Raw genomic sequence first — 7,804 nt, 5'->3', positions numbered from 1 at the left:
CTCTTTGTAGTCGTTGTGCATCTCTTTGTAGTCGTTGTGCATCTCTTTGTTGTCGTTGTGCATCTCTTTGTTGTCGTTGTGCATCTCTCTGTTGTCATTTTGTTTGTCTTTGTTGTTGTTAGGCATCTCTCTGAAGTCATTTTGTGTCTCTTTGTTGTCATTTTGTTTCTCTTTGTTGTTGTTAGGCATCTCCTTGTAGTCGTTTCATTGACTTTCCAACAGGGAACGTAAAAAACAGAGACCTGTTTGGCCCATTTGGTAAACCATTTGTGCATTTCATTCATGCAGTTGGTGTGAAAAGTTGAAAATAAAAGACAGAAGATAGCCGGCCATATTATTTCTAAAAAGGTTTTTTTTTGCTCTGCAAGAGGGAAGATGTGAAAAAAATCTCCCTAACGATGTAAAATCTGCTCATTCACAAACTTCATCGTTTGTTTCTTTGTAATGTTAAAGAAAAGAGATGATAGATGCATTTTTCGACAGAGTCTAAATTAGCTTTTAGATTGTGTGTGTGAATATAATTCGGCTGGTGATCCGTCCGTCCAGGTGATTTGCTATTTGGCATTTGATTTAGGTCTTTATTGAGTTCTTAGTGCGTGATGCATCTAAAGTATCAGTGTGCTCTCTGGGTATTGTGGGAATCTCTCAGTTGTTTAGAAAAGCTTCTGTTTCTGATTGAGTGGGTTAACGATTGGAGGAATATAATTTGCTTTATAAAGTTTGAATGGTATCATTTATTTTATGTGAGTTCTAGACTGTTGTTGTTGAGGGAATAATTGCTTTTTCTTTCTTTCTTTCTTTCTTTCTTTCTTTTCATATTTAAGTTGTTGGAATGTTTAAGAAGTACTAAAGTCCGGGTGTTGAAGCAGTGATGGATTATCATAGGAAATGATCGATGTTTATTTGATGTTGATATTAACGACCACGACTGAGTAAATTGTGGTTTCCTGGATAGTTGGGGTGAGTTAATTTCTGACCAGGAGGAAGAGAGGTGAGGGGGGAAGTATGAATACTGCCTCGATGAAGGGTTTCTCAGTTTCCACCTACTGCTATAAGTCCATAATTGTCAAAACAGCATTAAAACTGCGATTCACGATTTATTACACAGATTTTATTTTCTTTGAGAATAGCAGATAGAACGCGAGAAAAGTTACACATTAATCAAGTGAACAAGACGCAATTAAAACTCTCTGGGTGGCCTAATGAATGTGGCCTCACGTTACTCTGACAGCTTTCTAAAGCTTTAGAAAATCTTTGTGTGCTCACACGACTGTGCAGCGTGCTTTTTTAAATTAATGACAGGATTAATATAGCAATCTTTAAACAAGCGTTGTTTACTCTGCTGATTAAAGGAACAGAAAAGAAGCGAGCTCGGACTGTAGCTCCTGTTTTATTAGGATGTTTCATGGGTTTTTGTTTGGACGCTCTGTCCTCTCTAAATGACCACCGCTTCTGTGACAAATATAACCTTCCAGCTTTTTCGAAAAAAGCGAGAATGCCTGTGCTGTTTTCTCTATCAAAAAATATGTTGTCCTAACTTTTACCCTGAAATTACCTCCGCGGCGACCAGTGGGCCGGTGAAGGCGCTGCTGTAGCCTTGCAAAAGTAAGCTGCTGGCTTTTTTGTTCTGCTTCAGTATGAGCAGACTGGGCACAGACATGTAGCCCGACGAATAGCCAAGTCCAGATTTGGTACTTAATGAGGTGCGGTGTAGCGCTGCATCGAGACTGCGGACATGAATTGTGTCTGAGGGTGAAATAATATAAACAGACCACGCTCGAGCGCTGTGATAACTTGATCTTCTATTACATTAGAGCCGCCTGAAGTGAATTGGTTTTCTACAGTGTTTGTGGTGAATTGTCTGGTTATTACTTTAGCATGATCATCCCAAAGATCTCGTTATAGCACTTGATAAAAGTATTTTTTCTCCACAGGAGTTTTCATTGTGGAAGAGGGGGATGGAGTGTATCCACTCTCAGTTCATCCCGGGGGGGAAACTATTTGGCGAGATGATACACATCTGGAGCAGAAGAGATGTTGAACTATTGCAAATTGCTTACATTTCTTACTGCACTGTATTTCCTCCGGGAGCTTTTCCCACTATTAAACAGAGAAGAGGTTCAATGACTCAGCAGTAGGCTACTGTATCTGGCTTCTATTTGTTAGCGTTAGCTTAGCTGAAAGCTCATAATGCCCATGTTGATATTGGTGTAAAAAAAACTATTTATACTAACATAAATATATGCACAGCTGTAAATCATGAAGAAATTGAACAAAAATGTATATATTTGGAAACATCGCACAACCACTCCCTCAAACAGTGATTGTCCAGCTTAGCATAACTAGCATGCAATACCAGAAAATGTGTCTTAACTACTGTCCTTGTACATCCTCATTAGCTAGTGAGGATGCAAACTCTTTGCTCAGATCAAACACAGCTGTAGTTTCAGTTAGCAATGCCATTTATCCATCTCATTCCCAGCCCCCATGATAGCTACGCGTAAATTACAGGTGTAACTTCTGACGTGTCCTGTCACTTAACCAGAACCTGCATCTCCGGTGGTAACAAGATGCAAATCCTCGTTCAAAGAGAGATTTGCACGCTGTAATATTCATTCATGAAGATGTGGGTGACACTCCCCACAGGAAGCTCAGGATAGTCATCAAGTGTATTTTGTTTTAAACAAGTGGGCTGGAAAGAGTGGGAAGTAACCGAGAGACAGCGTTTTGTTATCCATAGATGTCATTTCAGACAGCAAAACTACAGTGTGAAATCAAGAATCCATTGTTTCAGAAATTTCTAGGAGTTTCAAGTGTTAACTCTAACATTATGAACAGGCACAGAAATCACAGACTAGCTTAGCGAACGGCCACCTGGCTCGAGAGTGAAGGACACGAGTGGTTTTGATTTAAATTTCACAGATTGAGAACAATATTCGAGCGTTTAGGCTGCTTGGCACCTATTTCACCTCTTAAATGTCTCGTACTTTGTCTTCTCAGCTCGTATGAATGTCAAGGAGAAAAGAGGGAGTAAGTCAAGAGTCAGAGCGACTCTGTGAGACAGACCAAAGAGGGGAGGCATCCTTGAGGTTGACATCGATGTGGAGAACTAATCTGCCTGCGGGCTGTGATTCAGACCCAAGGTGAGCCCTGTGACATTTTGAGCTGATTAGGAATTTCGCCAGCCTTAGCCTTTTGTGTCGTGTCAACTACTCTGACATTGCATTACGCCGTTTCATTATCATGCAGTCACATCTAATAAGGGCACCGTCCTCCAACCTGGCGAGGAGCGTTGAAAAGGCCTCTTTAATGCACGGTGGCCTGAGAGAGGAGGGGTAAAAAGACAAATCAAGCCTGTAACTGTTAGATAAGTGCGACTGGGCTGTTGGCCCAGAACAAATTGCATTACTGTCACATTATGTCCCTGGTATGCATGAATTAAACACTGACTGGGTAACTCTCAGCCCTCCCTGACTAACTTCCTCAGTGTTTTTATCATCTATTTTCCATCAGTGAAGAGAGGCAGGCCCATTCACAGGCTTTTCTTCCTCTTTCCACCCTATTTGCATTAGGAACAATCTGACACTTTCACTGCTCAGCTGCTGGAATGTGAGAATTGCACTGGGAGGATGAGTGTGGTCAGTCGATGGCCTTTCTGTGCTGATTCAGACATCTCAAGATGATGAGAGGAGCCCGTTCTATAGTCAGAGTGACTCCTCAGCCAACACTGCAGCAGTAAGACCAGACATGCATTTTTATTCAGGTCAAATGTCAGCCTTTTCGCCGGCTCTAAGAATAGTGTGTGTGGCTCCAGAAAAGGTCGCTGCGCCCCGTGGTTGGAACTGAAAAAAAAAAGGCCAAAGACATTTGGGAGTTGATTTCGCTCCCACTGGCGAGTCTAAGAGCTTTTGTCAGGCCGTGATGTGTCATGCTCTGACTGACATCTCGTCCAAACAGATTAATGGTGAGATACGTTTGTATCGTCACCCTGGAAAGGAACCGTCTGAGTGGACAAAAGCAGATCAGCCCTCGGGGACTGAGCTGTCTCTACCCGTCTCATCGTTTACAGCCTGCATGTGCCCTCATGTATGCAGACTTGGCTGCTGATGAAGTGGACTGTTTTAGGTGGACAAACAATGCCTGTGTATACTTCAGAGTAAAAAAAGTCACATCCTGCATAAGAGTGTGTGTACGAGATATGAATTTTGGCTGACCGTGTGGCGAGAGGGGAAGGACAGAACAATGTCACGAGCCGAAAAACTGAATTTGACTCATCTATATCTGTCTAATTGTTTGTTTCCGGAGCGATGAAGCCAAGAAATGACACAATGAGGCAGGAAAGAGGGTGGAGATGGCTTCAGCTTAGAACACACTCTTCTTTTTTCCTATTTAAAAAGAGGAACATGACCTGCTGGCTGTCTTCGTATGATGAATAAGAATAATGGGATACGCAGGCGACCATAAAGCACCAAAATACACTGCTGTACCGGCTTCACATCCACGTCATGTCACCTCTCTCCTCGCTGTCTCTCAGCGTCTCTCGCTCATCTGCCATAAGCACAGAAAGCTGGCTATTCTTAGCTGACTCCCCCGCAGGTGAATTATGGATGAGATGAAAAGCTCATACTGATATTTGGCTGATCAAGTATCGTGCTAAAATGCCACTTAAAGTGTGATATAGCTCGCTGGGACAGAGAGCTTTTCCTCTCTTCAAAGATGCAGCACAGACCGACAGCGAGGGGGAAGGGAGAGAGTCGTATCATCGAGGCGGCTGAACAGGCGAGATATGAGGCAGACAGTGAGGGTGACAGACAAACAGCCGTGGTCATTGGGGGCAACCAGTGGGGAGAAACACTATCTGGGTGCAGATAATAAGCTGCAGCTTTGCCGGGGTTATTGCAGCACGTGCAGAGGCGTATCCCACAGAGACCTCGATTCTCTGTCACTTAAACAGCCCGTCAGCGGTGACACGTGACTCAGCCAGGTGTGTCCTATTAATTTGGGAAATTTACGACTTCTTCCTGATTACAAAAACGTCTCCCCGAGAGCCTCGTAGAGAGAGCGTGCATGTCACACAGTTACAGGTAAATGTCTTTTCATGCAGGGTGCTCGTATAATTTATCCCGCACATACATGAACGTCCCCTTCACAAGGTTATACGCCCAGTTCAGCGCGAACGTTATCTGTGAGGGAGACATGATGTATTATTTCTCGAGGCTTCGCTTAAGTTGCTCGATCTTAAAATCGTGACCTTGAAACATAACAGGATAAATAGGGTTGGGTCTCCATGGTTTTGTTGTTTGCACATGTTTGCTGTGTTGACATTAATCAATTTCAGTGTTTCTGTATATATCTTCTCATCCGTGGTGGCCCTGACAGCAAACACCTGCCAGCAGACACATAATGGTAGAAAACAGTCCCACAAATTAGCAGCACTTATAAGAATACTGCTGAGAAGTCGACCTGGAGATAACTGAGACGTGACATAATGAAACATGCTGCAAATATTTAAAAAAAACACAAATCCACACAACATCATGTTCATTAGTTTTTAGTGTCCTCTGGAAACTTCGTTTGTAACTTAGTTCCGCCTTTTCTGTGCAGCTTCCTGCAGTTTCATGCCTCCACACCAGCGATAGTCGTAGCCGGAGGCGTCATGTTTTCAAGTTGTTGTTCCCTCAGTCCCTCCTTTCAACCATCAGTCTTCTTTGGACTCAGAGAAAATGATTAGATTTTGGTGGTCGAAGGTGAAGAGGTCAGGGTCACTGTGACCTCCCGTCTGTCTCATTCTTAAATCTTAATTGTTAATATTTGGCACAAACTTCCACTTTGACTCAAAGATGAACTGATTAGAATTAGAAGGTCAAAGATCACTGTAACTTCACCAAACATGTTTTTGGCCATTACTCAAGAACTCATGCTAATTATGCCAGAAATTTAACATAAATATTAGTATGAAATAATGAAGTGCTGACAAAAGGTCAACTTCAATGTGACCTCCTGATGCTTTTCTGGCTATTTTTCAACACCATACCTCAGAAACAGAAGGAACAGGAGAGGAGATCAGGACCATATTTTTATATTTGGTTGGAAACTGAGTTGGTGCATCCACGTTGTAGAGTTCGTCGCCTCTTTGTGTTTCTATCAGAACTTTATAGGCCAAATATTTGAACACATACAAGGAATCTGACTGTTTTTTGTTTCTCTCAGTGTGTAAGCGTATTAGTTTTGCTAATATTGGGCTTCAGGTGATTGTCGTTGCACCATGGCATTATTGCTATGTATATATGTACATTTCATGTATTTTTGTTTTGTTTTTGTTGATATTATTATTATTATTATTATTATTATTATTATTACTACTATTACTATTATTATTATTTCTGCATACTCTGAACTTTGAATGGGAGGCGCTGTAACACAAACAATTTCCCCTAGGGATAATAAAGTAGGATTGAAAGTAGGATAAAGTGGATTCATAAACTTCAGTATACAGTAAGTTCAAAACTCTTCAATCTTCACTGCAGTATAATAAGAGCCCAGATAATAATTTTCTGCTATTTTCCAACAACTGATGAACAGCTGGTAATTTATTTAATTTATTTAAATATTTCAAGTAATACCTTCTTAACATTTCATGGTAGGAAGGTGAGTTATTATAATATAAAATAATAATATATACATATAAATAATATATCAAATGTTTTATCAAAATAGTGAAAATGTTTTCTTCATTTGATGTCATTTGTCTTTTATTCCCATGTGTTTTCTTCAGTCGTTGTGCGTCAGTGTTAGATTTGACACAGAGGACATTTTGTTGTGTTGTCTAACTAACCGTGTGTTTTGCTTGCACCCTCCAGACAATGTTGGGTGTCCAGACATAAACAGCTGTGCTGCACCGTCAGTAGCCTTGGAACGAGTAAAACAGAAACAGATTAAATGTGCATGTTGCAAGAGTCGAACACAAGAAGTCAGGAACATGAAGGACGCTCATGAGTGTGAAGCTGAGAGTCGATGTCCAAACCATTTCTACTGTTCTCTTCTGCCTTGGATGGTTTTCAGTGGCTCGGGCAGCATCTTACCACGACTGCTGCATACGTGTGAATTTAATTACCTCTCAGGGGATTACCTTTGCGGTGATTGCCACTTTTCAAAGCTTCCTCGATGCCAAACACAACACGGCCCGGTGCAGGTGTGGCCCTCACTGTTCACAGGGAACGGAAAGTGTTTAAGCGCTTCCAGCAGGGGTGCTAAAGGAAAATCATCTCAACCGTGAATACTAAATGACCCAGGGCATACATTGGTACATCTCAAATATGTGCTTGGCCCCGGTCCAGCGGAAAAGAAGTCTCCTGCATAATATATAGAAAATTGAAAGGCTGTAATGGTATTGACATTGCATGTGTGAGGTGTCTTTAGCGTGGCTGGAATTTGTTTTGATTCCGGATGTCTGTAAAAAATTTCGCCCTTTTCTCTCTGGAAAAGAAATGGATTTTGCGGATGCTCGGCGGGGGCTGCTAGATCACTGTCAGACGTGACACGGTGTAAGCTGCTGTTTGTTTTCACAGCTTCTTTTCATAGCCGATGAGTATGCTACGACATGACAGATAGCGGGGAGAACATCAGTGTAGTGTTGCCCTTCAGAGATTGTCCCTTGGAAATAAGTGTTTGTAAGATACATGGAGGGAAACAGATCTCCTTCATGCTCGCTCCGACTGCGCTTTAATGTTTCCACAATGTAACACATGTTTTTTATTTTTTTTTTCCTGCTGAAATAAATCACACATTTATACTGTAAAACTGC

Source organism: Pagrus major, chromosome 22, assembly GCF_040436345.1.
Source record: "Pagrus major chromosome 22, Pma_NU_1.0".
Taxonomy (NCBI): Eukaryota; Metazoa; Chordata; class Actinopteri; order Spariformes; family Sparidae; genus Pagrus; species Pagrus major.
This window is presented reverse-complemented; position numbering follows the sequence as displayed.